The sequence below is a fragment of the Alligator mississippiensis genome, chromosome 1, assembly GCF_030867095.1.
Source record: "Alligator mississippiensis isolate rAllMis1 chromosome 1, rAllMis1, whole genome shotgun sequence".
In the NCBI taxonomy this organism is placed as follows: Eukaryota; Metazoa; Chordata; order Crocodylia; family Alligatoridae; genus Alligator; species Alligator mississippiensis.
This window is the reverse complement of record NC_081824.1, coordinates 261672686-261695175: the sequence shown is the minus strand read 5'-3', so window position 1 is coordinate 261695175 and position 22490 is coordinate 261672686. Positions and strand designations below refer to the sequence as shown.

The following is a 22490-nucleotide window of genomic DNA, read 5'->3' as shown; positions in this document are numbered from 1 at the left end:
ATGTAAAAATTGGCTTTGTAACAAATTGTAAACTAGGTATTTGGCATTCAGAAATTTTGTTAACTGTTACAGGGCACTAAGGTGCTTGCTCCTTTAAGAGCAGAAACTACCTAAGCAGAGGGCCCTAAGAGTCAGACAGAAACCCCACAGGTGCAGGTTTCTATGGCAGCAGGCTAACAAGGGAATTAGCCTGCACCTGCACTTGGTCAGCTGACTGGAAGAAGGCAGGGCCCTGGACATATATAAACCCTAGGGCTGAGCCCAGGAGGGATTAGTTCTCTGACAGAAGCCAGGGGAAGAAGCCTCCAGGGAGGAATTGCCCAGAGATGCTGCGGCTGCCTGATATGCTGCACTTAAGGCTAATGGGGCTCCAGGAGCTCACCAGGTACCCTGGCCTGCAAGGCACTTAGTGCTGGGTGGGAAGTTGAACTTGTTTAAAGGGACAGAGTACACCCTGAACTGCCTGTGTTATGTTATAGCCCAGGGGCTCATATTTTAGTTGCTGTTTATAGACCGGTGGATTGGGCTGAGGCTATTGGGGAAGGAGGAGGCCTCACTGGGTGGGGCCCACTACAGTGTGGGGACCCCAGTACCAGGGGGTGTGGTGACCAAAGGGGTGAGCAGAGTCCAGCACCCAGGGGCACAGAGACGGGGCTGCAGAGAGCCCAGCACCCAGGGGCACAGTGACAAAGGCAGTGAACAGACCCTAGTGCCAGGGGGTGCAGAGACAGGGCTGTGGAGAGCCCAGCACCAGGTGTGTGGAAACAAAGGGGGTGAACAGACCACTATGCCAGGGGGTGCAGAGACAGGGCTGCAGAGAGCCCAGCATCAGGGCACCTCCCTATACATAATTACCAGCAAGACGTGGCAGGAAAGACAGAGGGTGCCTGTTGAGCAGGATTGGCATGGTCAAGGATCCCTAAGAGTATCACAGACATCCCTGGGGACTTAATGCTATGACAGTTACTCTCAGAGCTGTAAGCATTGTTAGTAAAACTGGAGAGGACAATGGAAGACACCATGCATTTTATTTTGAACTATTTGACTTAAGGTTGGGCATAGCCAGCTTAAAACTGAGGTGACTGGGGTTCATTCTCTGGGTGTGATATGGACTCCTGGATGAGACCTCGTGCAAGGTACTCAATGGATTTCTGCCTCAGTTACCTATCTCTGAAATGTGAATAACTACTTTTTCTTCTATACTACTCCCTTTGAAGTGTAAGCTCTTTTAGGTAGAAACTGTCACTGGCCAGGCCAAGAACTAAGAACTTCTGGCAGCATGATAATATTGGTTAGGGGGCACACTCTTGGGATGATCTTGAATTTTAATGAAATAAATGTGTTGAAACTAAAAAGATCCACCCACCTCAGTAGGTTTTTGGCTGAGGAGCAGGAAGGAGAGGGAAATGCTTAAAATTGCTTACCAGGCTGGGACCTAATGTCTTACCTGCCAGGTTTCAGCTGAGAGCAAGTTCTTTTTTTTCATACCAGTCGTAATAAGCTCCTGGAAATAGGGTTTTGTAATAGAAATGCTGACACAACCTTAGCAGCACCAGCGTGCAAATGCACTGCTATAATAAAGGTTCTCCTATCAAATGAGCAGGAGAGAGTGAGGTTATGAGCCAAAGAGAGAGTTGAGTTCTTTTATGGCCAGGATCTATACTAGTCAAGTGTTATCAGGGTGTTTTGAACCAAGTATTTGAATTATTTTTTGGATGATTTGGCATGTTTATACCTGAACAAAATTAGTTTCTAGTCAGCTTGGACATTTAGAGTCACTTTTGAATCCACTTAAAAGCTTCATTAATATCTCCAATTACAGTCAGATGCAGTGCACTTGACCCCAGCTTGTAAGCATCACTAAACTAGGTTGAATGAATAACACTTCCCCCCCCCCCCACACACACACACACACTTTTTAACATGGATTCTGATACTGCCTCTGCATAGCAATCACAGCAGACAAACAGGAAAATATCCTATATGTACCCGGAAACCCAAGTCTAACTATTTCATTATCCCACAGAGTAAGTTTCAGTGTTTTTTTTTTTCCCCTTTTGTACCATTTATGTTTATTTATAAATGTCTTTAATATTTAAATGTTATGACTAGATTTCTGGCTTATTTAAACCATTAAATAAAATGATGGTTTCCAGTGATGATGACAATTAAGAGCACAGAATATAATGAAACTTGATAGCATCTCTACAATCTTCCTCCCTATTAACTTGCACAGTTGCACACATGTCGGCATTCGCAGATTAAAGAAGCAATTAATCTGAACAGGGAGAACGTGAAACTGTTACTTAAATACACCAACAGATTGCAAGCCCTGGTTCCCTACTTTTTGTAAGGTCACAAGTAGAACCGCAACCAGCTATTTAAGTCTGTGCTCTCAAATCCCATAATTCTAATCAAATTTTAAGAGCGGATACTGGTGAATTACATCCCCATGTCATAAATCCACATTCTCTGAGATTTATGCACCCAGTGTTAACTGGCATGGTGATTTATATCAGCTATGATTAAAAGCTGAATGGCTTTATAGATCTTTATATAGTTTCCAAGGGATTAGATTACTAAAACAACAAAATGTCAAGGAGTATCATTTAATATTTTTGTTCATGGACAACCCTAGTGCACTTGGAGATGAGTTTTTTATAAGCAACTAGTTGTAGAACATTTGGCATAAATAATGCTAATAGCTACAGTAATTTGTGTCAATTGCACAAATACAGATTTATAGAATGTATTAACAATCACATCTGGGATATAAACCTGAAATTAAAATATACTTTAAAAAACCTTATACTATGTGCAGTGTGGGAACACAATAGACACAATATAGCTTGCTTAATTTTTTTTTTAATTGTACATGTGAGAGATTTGTATTGATGATCTACCAAATGTACTGGCACTCAGAATGAATGGAGAACGGCAGTTTATAAATTACCCAATATCCACTTTACCTTGGTTTTCAATTTTCATTTCTCAGAACCATGAATTGCAGCTGTTCCTTAAGGTGTTTGATCTACCCTCTCAAGAAGCCAATTTCTTTTTTTAATTTCCTTTGATGAGACTCAGAAGATGTTGGATAAAATATTGGGTGACACCATTTTTTTTTGACACTGCTATGTATGTGTGAAACACCATACATACTTGGGCTTTTTTGCTCTGCTACTTTGCAAAGTGCTCATCTCTTTAAAGTATTTTTCATGGAAATATCACTAAGTTAGGTAATGCAGGCCTTGACTACAGCTAGGAAAAAGGAGACTTAATCTGAATAGCAACATGAGTAATCAAAGCAGGGAGAAGACTTAAAATTAAAAAAAATATGTAGAGGAGAAAGAGAAATAGTAAAAAAGATCATCAGCAGCACAGATTCAAAACAGTATATTTATTGTGCAGTATGCAATGCCAACTAATAGTTAGAGAAGTTGCTTGTCTAATTCCCAGTACACATCATGCTAATAAAGCTATTTTATTAAAATATTAATAACCGGAAAGGAAGTTTGCAAAATGCTGTAAGAAAATCCTTCCTGCATAAATAGGATTATGCAGAATTTTCAGCAAGGTAATTTAGGGTGGGTTTTTTTTATTATCCTTTCTGTTGCTATGGAAGTTTAAAGCCAGGGATATAAACAGACAAAGCAAATTTTTGGAGAAAGCTACTGTACTGCGCAATGGCAATCATTGCTTTTATGGGAAGTTCCCTTGCCCGCAGTAACACAGTGAAACGGGAATGCAAACTCTGTATGCCCTTACGTAGCAAATAAGCAAATTATTTCTTGACAAAGCGCATTAGAAAAGGGGAAGGGAGGGGACCGATTCTCCATTTTGTGCGATATGAAAAAATTGTAGAGGCTTGTTATTTTATGTGCTACCAATAGACTTGTATTTACAGAAAACAATGCTTTCACCATTTTTCAGTTTATTACTTATCTTTACAAAAATACTGAATTTATTGTTTGGCATAGCAGTTTGTGACGATACATTTTAGCCAAGTTTTTTTTCCTGTACTATTCATGTAGAACATTTGCTGTACTGGCTTGGCATGGTTCTGGTCCATGAAGTTGTTTTGATATTGTTTTTGCTCTGATAGGATGGTTAGAATGTCACTTAACAAGACTTTCTCAAGATGGTCACTCAACATCTCCAGTGCTAACACTGACTGAAATACTCATATGAATATGTGCAAGACTTTCACTTCTGGGAATAAAGTTGTAAGTGAACTATTTCTTAGGTGCAACTTTGTGGAAGACAAGGTCACAAATATCATTGAAGAATATTCAGATTTTATCTATAAATATATTTCTGTAGCATAAGCACTACTTGTGACAATGAGTCTGTACTTTAGCTCTGGATACTGGGAGGACTCAACATATATTCATGAAGGATTCTGGCTGCAACAATGCTGCATCATTCTCTTTTGATTTCTTTTGTCTTGTATTATATATTCTCTTTGCCCCCACTTCTTTCTCTACTAGAGAAGAGAATGTTCTTATTCTCTTCAGCCTGAAGTGTAAAACCCACATTGTTTTTCTTCAGCTGCAGCTAAACATGTTAAAGAGGATAGAAGTAGGGTTGGAGTATTGCTGTAGCTATGATGGTCCAGGAAATATGTGAGAAGCAAGGGTTCTTTTGGTGATACCTTTTATTGGACCATCTGTATAGTTGAGAGAGGTTTTTGACAACCTTTTGGCACAAAGTTCCCTTCTTCAGACCTCTCTTACGTCTCACACTTGGGATAGAAGAAAGGTGAAGGAACAAAGATAAGAGGGCAGGGAGAGAGAGGGAGAAAGACAGAGGAAAACAAATTATAATGACACAAGCTTAACCTAAGGATAGTTCTAAATGCCAAAAGAAAAGTGTTAAAGAAAATTAGTTTGCTAGCCTGGTAAGATATTGTTGTTGCCTCTTTGGGAATCGGTGAGAAACTACAATGATGAGTGTTGTATTATAGCATAGATAGGACTCATCCCTGCCTGTGATCTCTTCAAGGAAAGGAATTGCTACCTTTTTAGAATAGGTCATCTTCTACAGCACTGTGTCCATTTGTAGGGGACTATAAATAATCAGTCTAAATGCAGAAATACTTTAGCTAGCGGTGGCATTTACATGCCCTCCGTCCATCAGAGTGAGCTCTACTATGTCTTTAAACATCTCTAGGAGGAAGGGGAGAGGTCTTAGTTCACTCTTTAAAAGTGAGGAACTGAGAAATCCTAACCGCACTGAAGTCAATGGGACTTGCCTTAGGACACCAAGGAAATCTGTGGTACAGAAGGAATGGAGTTTAGGTCTCTCTCTCACTTTTTACATAAGTTTCCTGTCTGTCTGCCTGTCTGTCTATGTAAAGATGTGGGTTTTTTAATCTTGATGTAGTGGATGGATTGAGGAACAGTGTGCTATGGGATAATGACTTGATATGAATGACTTGTGTATTTTTAGTAGGAGTGTGCAAAGTGGGCCGTATTTGGTTTGGATTTGGATTTGACCTGATTCAGGGCTGATTCAGGGTTGACTCGAATCACTGATTCAGCTGAATCTGAAGATTTGATGCTGATTTGGAGAATCAGCAATTTGGCCATAGACACAGCTTTAAATGTTTTTTCTACATAACTTGAGGTACCACGTGTGGCTCATGAATGCTGAAATGGTGGGGTGGATGGAACATCCCCCAGGAGGGCGGGAGGCCCCCCCCCCCCCCCCCCGGTGTGCTTGGTGGCGGACCTGGAAGTGGACCAGAAGTAATTCTGGTCCACTTCTGGGTCTGCTGCCAAGTGCATGGGGGATCTTCTCTGTTCTAGACTTTGAAAAGCTTGCACTGAATTGAACAAAATATCTCTGCCTATAAAATGAGAGAATATCATGTGCCTCTACAACGCATATTATAAATTAAAATAAGTATTCTTGGCCCCAGCAGTGTAGACTTTAGACCAGAATCCCCAAGAGGTTTATACACAGTTTAGCAATCCAAGTCCTTTGTATTCAGTGAGGAATTGACGCCTACAATGTGACTCTGAACTGAATGGATGGGCACTTATTTTTTCTGGCAGTGGCAGCAGTAGTACACTGGCAGCTGAGCACTCAACAAAAGGGAAGAGAGAAACTTTCCATGCAGAGTCTGATTAACTGCATAATGGAGTGTGGATTTCAGATATGGGCAGTAGGAAAATGAAATTCAGTGCCCCAAAGGTGGAGCTACTCTTGCAGAAAGTTTAGTAACAAGTACTTCAGGTGACAGGGGACTGCTGTCTCCACTCTCCATGCCTATCTATTTTCTGGCTTCCCCACTGAGACTGCCAATTAGAGCCAGCTCTGATGGTGGCTTTTGACACCTGTGCTCACTGGGAAATGGACTAAGACTAGTATCTCATTGCATATAGGCTTTGAAATAGCATCAGACAGTACTGACTTGCAGCTGTTACCTGCTTGAGCTGGATTTTCACCTACACAGAAGCAACAAGAAGGCCCAGTTTGAGATTACTATTCCTGAATGTTTGAGAAACTTTCAAAAGATTTGTTTTAAACCATCATTTGTCTGTACCAAGCTGGAATATGTGCCACAAATTACTTCCTGTGTTCTACTGGGGCCACACTCAACTTAGGGAGAGGCCTGGTGGAGTTTACTCAAGGAGGGGAAATTTAAAAGCACAAGGCACAAATAACACCCAGACAGCTGACTGTCATTAAAGTCAATGGAAGAGTAGGCTGCCTAATTGTCCTTTGTACCTTGAAAAATGCTTCCCTCAGTCCTCAGAAAAGCAACATTTCAAGTAGAAGTTAGCTTGAGTATTAGTGGCTAGAATTTGGCTCCTTGGTGGTTTTTTATTTTCTATTCCCTCTCTACTGCTAAGGTGGATATATAGCATCATATGTTTATGGCTGTTATCTATATAGATCAGCCAATTCTATAGCCTAACCATAACAGTGAGAATTCAGAGCACCTTATATGCTAAGAGCAAGTCAGTAGGTTCTCTTTTTCCTTAGGCAAAAATGTAGTGATCCTCAGGTCTATTGCACACAATGACCCCCTAGGGCTGAAAGAAGTAGGGAAATACCTGCGATGATACTGAAAACTGCTTTGTGAGCTCTACATGCTGTTTTCTCTCGGGTACAAATTCTATTTTACTTATAAAGCAAATAAGTGGACTTAGGCCCTAATCATAATTTATCACTCCTCAACAAGTCTGTTAGTACTGTTATTAATTAACTTGCATTGTTGCCTGCCTCCCCAGAAACTGGCATCCTTAAGAGGATGAAAAGGGTTCCTTTAAGGTAAAGATCATATTACAGACGTTAAAAAAACAAACAAACAGCACTTTAAATTTGGTGTGCCCGCAAGCCAATCCCAGCACATGCCCAGAAGAGGCATTGCATTAGTTGGACCCAGCTTGCCGAATATCTGTATAGATCGGGTGCTTTAGTGGGGTATTTTTGGCACTTTTATCTAATAGCTGATTGAATCAGCTTGAGATAAGTGTCAAAGTCCAGCTGAAATGCTTGATCTTTACAGACACTGCAGAGCTGGGTCAAAACTAATGCACTGCTTCTTCCGGTAAAGCATGTTTTCTTTTTTATTTTATTTTCTTTTTTAAAATTAAAAAAAAAAATATTTAACGTCTGTAAACAGCCATGGGGTTTAGCTGGATGAAGAAGCATCAATACATCTAGGGACAGCTCGGCTCCTAAATCATGGATAGAGCAGACTGATTTTTCTTTGATTCTCCAGCTCATACACATGCAGGCTGCTTCAAAGTGTTGTCTTGGATAGCAATTATTACTACATTTCTTCCAAGTTTAAAAACTCACCTACTTATTATATTTTTTTCCCTTTTCTTGGACTCAGTTTTGTCCACTGAGGTAAATTACGTTACTCATCTATCTTTATTTAAACCTTCTACAAATTTCTCTATTTTAGGCAGGTTTAATTAGCTTGGTAAAGCAGGCTCATTTGGGGTAGTGTCAAGCTGTTCTGGACCTAGAAATAACTGCATCTGGTGAAGAGAGTAGGATAGATTGGTCAGTGTGCAGCAGAACAATGCTATTTGTTCAGCTGACAAGTAAACATAGTTTAAAGTATTGTCTGGACATTTCTTTTTCTTGGCTTTGTATATAAATTTTTAAATCACCTGCCTGTAACAAGCAAGCTAAAATGGTTGAGTGATACCCACACTGGACCTACTTAGCCCTGGTGTGAGGTGAAATCTGTGTGAGTTGGTCTTCCTTGTGCCAGGGATGAATTTAGTTTGTGTTTTTTTTTTAAACGCTTATGTTACAGCAGTGTTCATGGGCCCCACCCAGGAGCTGAGGCCACAACGTGCTAGGCCCTGGATATACAGAAGAGAAGGACTCTACTGTTTCATACATGAAATAAGTAGAGCTTGGAGAATAAAAAATACACAAGCTTTCTGTTCACTCATCCACTCGTATACCTGGTGAGTTCTGGCCTAATGTAGGGAAAATAGGTGATATCCCCTGGAAGGTTTGTGAGCCTTCAAGACGTTTTCTGTGCATCTGTCAGAACCCATGGAGCCCTGTCAGAGCACCAGTGTGGATATACTTATGCATGTTATCTGTAATTCATAAATAGTTATTTGATCCCATTTAGTGGTTCCTTTACATTATGTATAATGTGAAGTGCAAAAATCACAAATATTTATAGGGGAAGAAAGTAACTAATTTGACCTCTCTGTTCAGAGCACCAGAATGGAGCCAGTTTAGATGATAGCCACTAGGAAGTACAACCAGCTCTACCAACCAATCTTGTGTAAATCACAAAACTGGGAACAGACAGTAACTTGATCTGGATCTGAACTGGTAGGACAGACATTTGCTCTTTCTGGCCTGGTCTGCATTTGAACTGGTGAGAGGAGGGAGAAGCATCTTCTCTTAACATTAGATCAATCTTGCAAGCACCCTAAAAGTCACTATAGTATCCCTAAGCCTAGGGTGACCATATGTCCTGGATTGACTGGGACAGTCCTAGATTTTGGAAGCTGGTCCCTGGGGAAAATTTAAAATGAGTGTCCCAGGCACAGGGGGCAGAGGCAGAGTGTGAAATGGGAAGCCCCAATTGTTATCTCAATTGTTAACCCCTGCAAAGAAAAGAACAATGGGTCATTAATGGTCCATTGACTCCCTCCAGCCTGCAGCAGTGGAGGGTGGGGCAGGGGCAGGGACAGGGACAGGCAGCATCCCCGATTTCACATTGTCCCATATAGCCACCCTACTTAAGGCCCACACTGCACTAGAACTATGCTACATTTAGGATTCCTTCATTTCCCAGGGCTGCCTACAGCAGATGAAGCTGAGACAGGGAGGGATTGATACCACTTGGGGATCCCTAACATGGGGAAAATCCCCTCCTGCCTGTTTAGTTGAGCTTTACAGCTCTTCTGCACCTCCCATGCTATATGAAGTGGGTACAAGCAAGCCATTGTCATTAGTAGGCATCTCTTTTGAGTCTCATTACATCACAATTTTGAGATTCTTCCCACTTACAAAACTGCAACATGAACATTTTGCAAATAATTGATGTGCATTGTCTTTCCTCCTCTAATTTCTTCACCTCCTGTCCTTCTATTATGCTTTATCCACCCTGCAGGCAGCCAGCATCAAAGCACCTTGCTTTCAAGGGGACCTCTCCCTTTGAGACCTATTATCAATGCTATTTCAGATAAGTTGCTCTCAGTATGATAAATCTGGCAGGCTCCCTCTTGAAACCAAATATATCATTGCTGTAGCATTCTTGACCTCCAGTAGTCAATTTATTCCAACACCCAGCTATATTGAAAAATAATTCTAAAGAGACCTTTGTCCTCAGAGTAAATGTAAACCTTTCTGCTCTTAAGCAATTGTGCCAGCATAGAGAATCCCATAACAATCTTACTTTAAAGGCACATTTTCCATACAGTCTAATATATCTATCACACTTGATGTATGGAGGGATAAGGATTCTCTGTCTGAGTTTGGAATGGTTGTATTACGTATGACTTGCAAATCTATGAGTATGTTAGGTTGGACATCTTAAGCTATCATTTACACTGCCATGCTTCACTTTGTTCTTTGTTTCTGACTTATTATAGGGAAAGATTAATTTTTAAAATTATGGGGGAGTTTCAGATTGGGGTGTAGGGGAAAACTAAACCAAGAAAATGTGCTGATGGATATTAGGAATTTTTTTGCACTTTGTAAACATTTACTGATTATTTATCACACCAGTAAATACCATTTCCCATATTTTTAGGCTGTAAGGCCTGAAGGGAACATTTCGGTCATCTAATCTGACCTGCACTATAACACAGGCCACTGGGCTTCTTTGAACTGCAGCATCTCTTTTTGAAAAATATCCTATCTTGATGTAAAAATTGCCAGTGAACCCACCAAGACCCATAGTAAGTTTTTTGTTTTTTTGTTTTTTGTTCCCCCCCCCCAGTGGTTAATTACCAATATTATTTTTTTTAAATGCCTTATTTCTAGTCAATATTTGTTTATATTTAACTTCCATTTATTTCATCTTGTTATACCTTAATCCACTATACTGAATAACTCATTATCAAAGCTTTATTCCCCAAGTAAGTAACTATACAATGTGATGAAGTCGCCCCTTATCCTTCTCTTCAGCAGCCAGCTAGACTGAACTGCTTCTTTCACTATGATGCATATGTTATCCAGCCACATCATTGTTCCTGTAGCACTTCTCTAAGCTTTCAAGTCAATGTCCTTCTCAAACTGTAGGCACTATATTGTGACACTATTCCAGCAGCATTTCACCAATGAGAAATACAGATCTAACATAATTTTCTACTCCTGCATGATGTTCTGCTGTTTATACATCCAAGAATCCTATTAAATCTCTTGGCCCTGCTGGTGAATGGGAGGGGGTTTATGCTGAGCTGGTTCTACAACATAAATTCCAGACCCTTCTCAAAATCCCTGCCTCCCAGGATAGAGTCCTTGGTCTTCTTCATTTTTTGGTAGCCCCCAATATGTGTCTCTGCAAAAAGAATTTGTGATGATCATTTAGCTTCTTTCTTAGTCATTGATAAAAATATTAAATAGCATCTGCTGAGAACTGGTGCCTTTTGGGAAAATCATGGACAAACAGTGGGCCCTAGAGATCAATTCAACTGGTCACCTTTTCAAAGCTATCTTGACATGTGCAAGATCTGTACGCTTTATTTTTCCAGGTTCCCAAGAAGGCTCCTGAGAGCACTCAAAGGCTTCTAAGGCAGTTGACACACTAAAACAGCAGAAAACTAACACGTATTGTGAGATTTTCCTATCTTTGGTTGCAGCCAAACTGGTCTTAGAAAATGGAACCAGTCCTCAAATCCATGGGTTGTGTTGATGGGTGACCTGAGATTCCAGCTGGGGTTCATCTTTGATCTGATGCCCATCTGGTTCAGCAAAATGGTTCAGCTAGGTTAGTTTTTATGGATACTTAAGTGAACAACCAGCAAGTTTTTACTTCAAATATAACAAAACACCACAGGTTTAGAAGAACAGAAACCCATGGAAATCATGTATTTTTGTAATCCCAGTGCACCTTATGAACAGTATATTGGAAATCAGCATTTAAATAACTTGTTAAACCCACTAGGAACCTCATTATCCAGGACATAGTTTTAACAGTTATATAAGCAGGAAAAATGTTGCGAGACAAATGTGTGCCTTGTAGCTGGAAAAAAAAGCCTACCATCTAACTAACATGAAGATAAACATCCAATTAACCACTACATACCTTGACACATCAATGCATTTGCTAAAACTCAGGAGGACAAGGGTTTCAGGAGTGCAACACGGAGGTAAGTATCCATCTTTTTGTACAAGAATTTATTTTGTAACTTGCCATGATCATGACAAATACAACCCTTAAAACACATCAAGAGGAACAAAACTGCATTTACTCAGGTTTATGTACAAACATGGTGCACTATTGCTGACTATAGTTAAAGTTGCACACAATATTTTTCCTTTTTAATTCTGGGAAATTAATTCTAATTAATTTATTACCTTTTGAATTTATTAGCTTTCTGAGGCCAACTTATTGCAATGATACTGCAAGCCTGCTGGCACAACTCTGTATTTTTATCTGCATTTTTTTAAGTCATTGCTGTGTGGCATCTGCTAACAGGGACAAAGAAACCATGAGGTACACCAGTCTGACAAATGTACATATTAATTAGCTAGCAGACCTAGTCTAGCAAACCCTTAGCAATGGAAATAATTTTCCTTACATGACAAATCCCATTTAGCTGCTCACATCAATAAAATTATTCCTAGTTATAAAGTGTCTATAAGCTAAGGACTAGAAGACTGACTTTTTTACTTGTAATTGATACCTTTACTATAATTTTCTTCAGTTTTAACGTCCAGTTATAACTTGTGTATTCTTACTGGTGGCTCTAAAATCAATGGAACTGCTTGCGTGAGTGGATCAGCAAAGCAAATAAAGCCCTTAATGCCAGGTTTCTAACAAGCAAAACTTGTGAAGTTTGGCAATGAATTTTATTGGACCCAGCTTAAAACCAATAAAGCTATGATAATACGTTTCTGGGCCTATCTTCTGATATTGTATACTTTTCTTTGAGAACAAGCACTGTGAAATTGGACATAGAGTGGTAGTTTTGTGAAAAGTGTTCCACTGTTGATGGGGTTGTTTCTGTCCTTCATTCTCTTTCTATGGGAGAGCACTGGAGAAGGGACGAAAGCAGCTCTAGCCCCAAACTCAGCACGGGCTCAGGGGGAGAGGAGAGGGAAGGGGAGAGGGAAATCCTAAGAGCCTTTGCTAGAGTTACTGCAGCACATGGTCCAGAGTGTCCCTCCCCTGTCCTGGTTTCATCTAAGCCCTAGGACCCTGCCTTGGAGTGGCTCCAGGAAGGGCTCGCAGGATTCTACCCTCCCCTGGGTCAGTTCTGAGTTTTAGGGCTGAAGGTGTTTCCCATGCAGCTGCAAGGGCATGACTGCCTCTCCCTGCCCCCCAACTGGGACTGTAGCTCTGTAGATGCATGGGAAGTGGCCTCAGCCTCAGCACTGGCTTGGGGTGGGGAGGTGGGGAAGGGTTCCTCGGAGCCCTACCCAGAGCCACTCCAGTGCACAATTCTGGGGCTTGGACTGAACTGGGACAGGGGAGGGACACCGTTCCCCACTGACCTGGGCCCAGAATGTGGCACGTGCTGCTGATGCTCCATTCTCCCAGCAGCTCATGAGCCCTGCTCCCCCTCCCCTCTGTCCTGCCTGTGGTTCAGAGCTAGGGAGCTCAGGGGCAGGGTTGGGTAGGTGCTTGGCTGGAGCAGCTGAGTAGCAGCTCCCGGAGGGGTGGGGGGTTGGTTAGCAGGAAGCCTGCAGCAACCCCTTATGACCCCAATATGCTGGCAGACAGTGAACTACCTTGATTTGCAAGCAGACCTGGTACTCATGATTGATTAATTAGTCTAACCTAGATGGAGTAAGTCTGATACTACATTGATCCAGGTGTCTTTTAGACTGGGATCTGCTATTTTTAAAGCAGTCTATGTGCCCCAAACTTCTGTTCTGTTACAGATATGGACCAGTTTCCAAAAACCAGAAAAAAAGGTTAATGTTAGTACCTGGCCCATCTGTCTGTGGTTTGTTTGTTTTTTTTTCCCCTTCCTCCTAGGCACTTACTAATTCTATATTTTTCACGGTTTTTTCCTGGCCATTTCTGTGGCTGTTTTTGCTTCCTGACAGAAGTATTTTGGTTCACAGGGATCTCTTTGTGTCTCTAGCTTTGTGACCTCTGATGTTTCCTCATCTCGTTCTCTACTGATCAGAGCCATTGGTGATTAGATGCTCAGCAGAGGTGTTTGTGCAGCCTTTGACACATTGAATCCCCTGCTGCCTGGATTTCAAAAAGGTAATCATTTCCATAGACCTGCCACTGACTCTTTGCTCAAGCTTTTGTCATTGACTCTTTTTACTGGTTCTCTTCTTAAAGAGATTGTTTCTAGATCCTTCCAGTAGGGAAAGAAAAAAAGATATATGCACAGAAATCATAATGTTATCTCTCTTTAGTATGTCTGACTTCTTCCAAGTTACTTGAAGCAGTATAAGACAACTTCTGCATGTGCTATGAGATAATTTTAAACTGCAGAAGAGGTGCTCTTGCCCCATGACTAGAAAAAGAGGGCATATGATAAAGTTGAAAGGTAGCCACTTTAAAACTGATACTTTTAAACTCATTGCACAATGGTCTGTGGAAATAATTGTCAAGGAGACATTGCTGAGCAAAAAAAGTTTATTAGGATTCAAAAGGGGGATTATGTATTTCTGTGGACAGCAAGAATATTCAGGGTTTTAAGCAGGTTGAGAGTGGTAAATGAATAGGTTGGGAGTGGGGATATGAGTCTTCCTGCTTTTAGGCCAACAGCTAAGCTCAAATATTAGAGAGAACTTTCTCTGGAGCTGTCATCCCATAGGTGTATATCTTGTAATTTCCTTTGATGTATGTGGTCCTGATTGCTGTCAGAGAATGGATACCAGACTAGATAGACCCACTAGTTTGGGTCAGTCTGTAACTGTTGCACCCCTAAATACTAGTAACATTTAGTGTCACAAAATTTTAACATTTTTTGCACACATTCATTTAATTCTGACATTTCCTTCTCCGTGAATAATAAAAATCAGCTAAGACTAAGAAACATATTAGTCCTACTTAGATTGTTTAAGTGGCCATGCTTCCTCCAGAGGGTTAAAATTGTGCATCAAAAATCCTAAAGGGTATGTGAAATCAATTGCAAACACACAGAAAATTGACTTTTAATAGTATAAAAGCAAAAAGTCCTATAACTCCCTCCAAAATCCCTTGATATTTCTTTGATGAATCCATCTGAGAAAAGAGCTGAAAATTGATTTCCAAAAGCATAATGTGCTTCCCCCCCCTCCCCCCCATTTTTGCTTCAATAAATGATAGATTTGAAATATTTCCTTTGGGTTTCACAGTAAATTGACAAAGTAATGATTTTGCACTTTTTATTTTTTTTAATGTCTTATAGTAAAGTAACTTCTGGATTATCGCAAATGAAATGGAAACATAAATAGCAATAGTTTGCCAGATGTAGAAACCAATGTGGGAGATGTCAAATGGCAAACAAAAAATGCTGGATCTGCTGCCTTGATGGTGCATGGATGCTTAGGACTGGCCACACAACTGACAGTGAACAGTTTTTCATTAATTTAACCCTTTTGCTGAATTGTTGAAGCCAGTCATGACTTTGATCATTACTTGCAATTGTGTCTTCTACCATTTGTCTAAAACTGCAGCCTCTGGATTATCTATAAACATGAAGTCAGTTGTATCTTTTTGACTGGCCATTTCTGGCACAGGGTGATTTTTTTTTTTTTTTTCTCTTTCTATTCCATAATGGAAAGAGAGGCTTTTTAATCTAGTGTCACAGAGCTAAAGAAACCTGAGGAGGCTTAAGCAGGTCATTCCAGTCAGTGAGACAACTTGTAATGAATGGAATATTACCAGCATGTTAGGAAAGAATATATAGTCAGTTCTTACACTGGTTATGAGTGTTCATTCTATATGAACATTATTTTTAAAAGTAATGTTACAAGGCATAACAAAGTTATGTTGCATACAAGTTTGTATATGTTGTATACAAAGCATGTTACAAAGTATAATAGCAAATGTATGCATGTATGAAGAGTTACATAAGAGAGATGATTCTGGTTAAATACAGAGCCAATGTAAGAGTGAGGTGTCCGAACAGAGTAGCTTTGATCAATGGACTCACAGTGGGTGCGTCTACATGTTCATTAATGCGCTTTTGCTACTACTCATTAAATTCAGTACCTCTAATGTGAGGTACTAACTAAATGCACATTAGGTTGGCCTAATGTGTGGTAGTGAAAGCACATACATTTTAGTGATGCTTAATGTGTGGTAGCCTAATTTTACTGTGCATTAGCGTATCAGCATGTTTTTTTTTCTGTGAAGTTCTAATGCACAGTAAAATAGGCTACCACATATTAAAGTGCATGTGTAGACATGCCTACTGAGTATTAAAGTCTTTGCTGAACTCATCAAGTTGTAGTCTATCACTCATTTTGAGTGATTCCTCTCCCTCAGGAAAGTAGAATTATAATACCAGTGAATAATGAACTGTGAATATTAAATACATTTTTCTCTTATTTGGGCATAAATGTCCTTGTTTGCTAGTTTAAACAAGTATGTTTATGGATAGTGGCATTTGGAAAAGCTCTGTGTAAAGTGAAATCAGTGGTGTTTGTGGAAATTGGACAAAGATGTATAGAAGAATCACAAGATGTATTTCAGGAAAATTGTCATCAATAAATCTTGTCATTGTTTTACCAGCTTTACTAAGGAACTGATCCTACCATGCATTTTGCTTAAGCAAGGACTGCAGGTCTATCCTAAATGGCTAGCAGGTAAGCATCTTTGAATGTAGGCTTCCTTCCTTCAAACAGGGAGATTGTATGTTTCATTATCTGTATAATGCTAATGTGAGAGCAGCTTTGGTCCCAACTCAGAGCACCAGATGTGGTGCAGTGGTAAGGTAATGTAAAAGCTCCTTCCCTAGTGGAGAAAGAGACTAAATAATTCATAGTTTCAGTGAGTCAGTAGTCCTTGTGCTGGCATATTGGATAGATAGGTGGGGCAAAAGGTTGGATGATAGGTGCATAGGGTCACAGACTACCAAATAGCTTCAAGTTCTGTTATGAACTGCACACAGGAACCCATTTTCAGTGTGTAGTAACAACTTTATTGAATGCACTTATGTCCTGCTAGAGACACCCTTAGCTGTCAGGAGCTGCTTTCAGTTCTCAACCCATTTAGACTCAAGGTAGTACTCCTCATTAAATGATTCAGAGAGCCCCTGTTAGATGCCACTTACCCATTAGAAGATGCCAGCTCTTAGGTTTGACTTGTGTTTTTGACCATAGAAAAATACCAAAGAAAATCTTCTGCTGCAAAGAACTCAGAGACCACTACAGGGCAGCATGTTTTTTAATATTATGAGTTCCTGTTTGAAATCCCTGGGTTTGTCTTGTGAATCTTATTTGTACACTTAACAGTGCTAAAATTGTGTGACACCCTTTAAAAGGATCTCAAAGTACCCTCACTGAGAATCACTGATCTACATGCATGCAAATACCTCCTTTTAATAGGGCTGTCTTATAACAACTGTTGTCCCCTAAAATGGCTCATCCCTCACTCCTTGGTACCCCCTATAATTTACAGTGGAAGAGTCCTGCAAAGCTTAGTCTGGTGACTTGTGAAGGCTGAAGACAAACCAGCTGTGGGATTTTGACATTTTGTTGCTCACCATTCAACAGAAAAATTTTAGCTGTACATAGGGGTGGGAGGAAACGAATAACTGAGATGCCTAATCTGGACCCTGATGTGTCTCTGCCACAGCTCTTCAACTGCAGAGGAATAATCATGCTACCTTACTTCATACAGTGTGTTGTGCTGTTCATCCTTCGTAGGCAAAGACAACTGTATCCAGTGTGGGGAGGGAAGGGAAGAAGAGGGAAAAGAAATGGAAAAGAAAAAGGGAAGGAGAAAAGAAGGAGGGAAAAAAGGGAAAGGGAAAAGAATGAAGTGAGGTGTGGGCTAGGTCACGTGAGTACATAGGTGACTTATAAGTCCGATCTTTGCTTTGAGCAATCGGCTGCAGCAGGAGCAGGAGAGCGATGAGGACTGGATTTGGGAGGTTTTCATTCTCCTGGCTGTGCATTGCTGCTACCATGCATTGCTGTTCAAAGGCCAATGCTCCATTCTGGATTTGGGACCTCCAGGATGGATGGTCATGAGTAATTTGCTCCCATGACTCTGGGTCAATGCTGAAACTCTTTATGGTGTCCTTGTACTGCTTCTTTGGTACACCGTGAAAGCATACTCCATTTGACAGTTCACTGTAGAAGATGCTTTGGCAGGCAAGTGTTAGGCATTCCTGAGCAGTAGTTAACCCATCTTAGCTGTGCCAGTTTCAGCAGGGTGTGAATATGGGGAGAGCTGATCTTCATATGGTACACCCTGGGGAATTAAGCAATTATGGGCCTACACAATTTTGTGCATAAAATGACTGCTCATAACTACATAATTTTGCATAATTTAACTCAGGTGGGCTCTATGCCTCCACCTCCATGGAGTTCCTAGCACTTCAGCTTGGGGTTGTGTGTGGATGGGTGTGGGTTTTGTGGGTGGCTGTGGACCCCGCCATGGTACACACCCACCACTGGCAGCAGGGGCTACTCAGGGTGCTCATGGTTGCAGCAAGCAGAGCCCTCGCCATTGGCACGTGCCTCTGGCTTAGTCCCAGGGGCTGCACATGGTGGCCTGGCCAGCTGCTGGTGTATGCATTCAGCCGAGAGCAGGCTGGCTCCATGCCAGCATGTGGGGCTTGCAGCACTGCAGGTGGGAGCTGTGTGCCATCAGGCCAGGCTGGCCAGCTCTGTGCTTCCACATGGGGCTTCCAGTATGCTAGTGGGAAGCCGCACGTGGCAGCACGGACCCAGCTCAGCTCTGTGCTGCCATGTGTAGCCTCTAGGACTCAGTGCATAATTTTGAATTCTTCTGTGCATAATTCCCTAGGGTGTAATAAGGATATTGTAAAGCTAAACAGATAAAGAACCTTCCACCAAAAACAGTTCCCCCAAAGAGCCTGGCTATTCAGGCATTATTTCTTCAGTAGATCATCTGCAGGTAGGGCACAGAAGTAGGACTGAAGAGTCTAGGTTTCAGCTCTTGGCTCTGCCATTTACTTTCTGAGTGATTCTGGGCAAGTTTTTGGCCAGCTGTGATTCTGGCTGCTTTTTAAAGCACTTTAAAGATAGTAGTTTTATCTTAGAATTAGCTGTCAGTTATTAATACCTTCTGTGACATATAAGCGAGTAGTGTGAGCACAGAATGATCATGGTACATTCCATGATCACATTCTTACGAGTTTGTCAGAGATGTACCTCTGACTTACTAATATAAAGGGTTGCAGTGGGATTGTGGCCACTTGATTTACAGAGGAAGCCATTTGTATGCACATGCACACATGAGAACTGTTCATTTGGTACTGTTTAACTTTTATTAAATACAAATGAAGAAACGGAAAAACATAAAACAGCCATTTCTATATTGTTGTTTCTCAGGTACTTTTAGGTCCTACCAATGAAATTGAATCCTCATCCTCTTATAATGCTTTATAATAACAACAATGACTAATCATGGCTGCACCCCAAATTAGGGGAAGACCAGGAATGGTGCTGATCAGTTGCAGTAAAAACACAGAGTCCTGAATGGATAATTATTAAGCAGGGGACTTTCTGTAACTGTAATAAATCAATGGTAATCTGCCAATACTTCACATTTGATGTAGAATAGAATAAAGATAGGCAGGAACTGTATTAAATGAGTGCTTCTTAAATACCTAAATTGGATTTATCTGAACCCATCCAGTCAGGAACAATTAATGACTGTTGGGCAGCTACCCCCTACCCCCTAACCCATGCAGACAGTGAGACTAATGTTAACAACATCTCTTCAGAATAATATCTAAAAACCAGAAACACCAAATGCTAGGACAAATTTATTCCCAGTGAGGGAAAACTATACGGGTGTGTGTATAAATGACGGGTTACACTTCAGGTGAGTAATTAACAAAATTGTAATTGGGTAAATGGGGAGAATAAAAGGAAAATGCAAAGCCTAGTCAGAAAGTTTGTGTAGACAAACTTGATTTCAAACAGAAACAAGGAACATGTTTAAAGCCTGAATTTGATTGCTGGGGTCGTAAAGGTACAGACAAAATAAGGAAAAGTCCTTTAGAAGGAGTAGAAACTGAGAAATATGAGAAGTCATTTTATCTGGGAACATGTAAATAGTGCATATGGATTGCTTTCATTGGAGTTTCTCAGGTTTTACTCATGATGGTCCTGTGAGTAGTTTTCTGTCTTTTGAATCTGAACCTAATGCATTGTTGAATACTCAACCTGAATATTCTTGAAGTTCTCGGTGAAAAACTGTCATTGCTCATTGTCACAGAGCACTGGGGTGCCCTGCTTCTAAAGAGAGGAAACTGCTGGGGGAAAGAGCCCTAGCAGGGAATAAGAGCCCACCTGCAGGTTGCCAGGGCAACTGGAGGCAGCAAATGACCCACACCTGACAGCGGTCAGCTGGCTGTAAGGGGTAAGGCCTGGCCCTTATAAAGCCCAGGGCTGAGGCCAGGCTGGCAGTTCCCTGCCAGCAGCCAAAGAGGCAGGAGCTCCCTCAGCCATGATGTGAGAAGCAGTGAGAACCGCAGATACTGCTTAAGTAGAGTTATGGATGGTAGCTCTAGGGTGTTTGTGCAACGTGGTTTAGCCAGGCGGCTTTAAGTTAAGTTGTAGCCAAGAGGCTTGTTTGTTTTGTGGTTGTTTATTACACCAGTGGTTTGGGTGAGGCTATTAGGGGTTGGAGGAGGCCTCAGGGGGAACCCACAGTGGCGTGGGGACCCCAGCACCAGTGAGGGCTCAGTATCCTCATCGGGACCCACAGTGGTGTGGGGGTCCCAGCGCCAGTGAGGGCGCAGCGTACTCGGGGGGGATCCCACAGTGGCATGGGGATCCCGGTGCCAGCGAGGGTGCAGTATCCTCAAAGGGGCCCCACAGCGGAGTGTGAGGATCCCAGTGCCCAGGAGGGCACAGCATACGGGGTGTATAAGCCCCAGCCCTAGAGAGGGGCACTTCTGAGAAGCCCTACCATGGGCGTGGCGAGCCCCAGAGAGGGGAGCGCACTTTTGAGAAGCCCAAGTGGGTGCGGAGAGCCCCAGGAAGGGGGCAATATTGAGAAGCCCAAGTGTGGGCATGGCGAGCCCCAGATGGGGGGGCAGCATGTTTTAGAAGCCCAAGTGTGGGCACAGTGAGCCCCGGAGAGGGGAGCGCCTTATTGAGAAGCCCAGTGCGGGCATGTTGAGGCCCTGAGAGAGGGCGACGGCGCAGAGAAGGCCCCAAGAGGGGGCAAGGAGAGCCCCAGGAGGGGGCGGTAATGTATGTAGAGAGCGATAGTGACAGTCCAACGTCCATTCCAAGTACGAGGCTTGGGGCATGGTATAAGGGGTGGTTGGTGCCATGCATAGCCCATAAGGTTAGGGTGCTCCAAAGCACCCGTTTGCAAGACAAGACCCACAAGGGGTCCAGGAGTCTACAGGACCAGAGGGTACAACGGACCGTGTCCAAGAAGATGTGAGGCAGCCTCCCAACTGATTTAAACCATCTAAGACGTGGCGGGTGAGAAATAGAGGGTGCCTTTGGGCCAACTTGGCACAGAGAGGGGGGCCTTAAGGAGATCATGGCCCTCCTGTAGGACCCCGCTGTGACAGTCATGGACAATCGGACTGTCCAGGACCAATGTTGGCAAGCAATTACTCATCAGGAACAGGACTCAGTATGCCACCATGGTTATGATGACTATACAATGCGACTTAAAAGAGCACGTTTCTTTGATACTTAAAGCATAATTTTAATTAGTCACAAAATCCAGCATGAAGAGGAAAAAAAACCTGGGCGTATATCTTATAATGCTTAATCTCTTTTGTTTGAAATACTTTAAATACTTGAAATATGAAAAAATGTTTGAACTAAAATACTTGAAATATTTCACAACAGCAAGTGATCCCAGCAGCCCTCACCCAGATTTTTCAGTTACTCAAGGTAGGAAAGATGCCCAATCCTGTTCCAGGAATAAGCAGGCTGACCAACCCCCCTTCCCCACCAAACAAAAACAAACCAACAACAACAAAAAACCCAAGAAACTCCAAAACAAAAAATAGATTCTACATTACAAGTAGTTTCTCAAAGTACTTACAAAGTTAAATGCATGGAAAGCAAAGCTGTCTATACACAAAACATATGTATGTCACATGTAGACTAGCTTCTGTTAACCATGTCATCTGAATATGAATTACTGTATCAACTGGAAAGGGGGGGATGCTTTAAAGATGAATAAAAGGCTTCTTAAATCTTCAGAAGATGGAAACAAGTCTAGTTTTATTGTATATCATGGTAAACAATAAAGATCACAAATGGCAGGCTTAAGGTATGTGTCTTTTAAAATATTCTATATATAAAATTTGCTTCAACCATATTCAGAATTACTCTCCAAAAACAACTAATTCAATTTTGGGCTATATATTTCCCCCTCCCCTGGGCTCCAGTATCAATACTGAGAAATTTGGGGACCAATCCAAAGCCCACTGAAGTCCATAGGAGTTCTACCATTGACTTAGTAGGCTTTTGGTTGGGCCCCTGCAGCATGATGGGGCTTACAGAGATTGTTAATGCAAGCAGCTGCAGTGTGTCCATTGGATAATTGACCGGACTTAGTCATTTGAGCTTCATTGTGATTCAGTCAGTCAAGTCCATTGACTAAATCATGTTGTTTTGTTTTGCAGTGTATTATATGGTTTTTTGCACTCATTCTGAACTGGCCAACTTGTTATTGGGTTTTTTCTCCTTTCTCAAAG

At 41.6% G+C, this 22490-nt stretch overlaps 1 long non-coding RNA gene across 5 annotated transcripts in view; it reads left to right on the top strand.

Moving 5' to 3' along the window:
* The first annotated feature begins 283 nt into the window (after positions 1 to 283).
* Positions 284 to 22490, top strand: part of LOC109280329 (uncharacterized) — a 59719-nt gene continuing 37512 nt past the window's right edge. For 4 of the 5 annotated variants that reach the window (XR_009459025.1, XR_009459022.1, XR_009459024.1 and 1 more), the window contains exons 1-3: positions 284 to 385; positions 13755 to 13882; positions 16349 to 16422. This is a non-coding gene — a long non-coding RNA (uncharacterized LOC109280329). Of the gene's footprint in view, positions 386 to 13734; positions 13883 to 16348; positions 16423 to 22490 lie in introns of all 5 variants that reach the window. The other variant, XR_009459023.1, reaches the window with a different exon arrangement.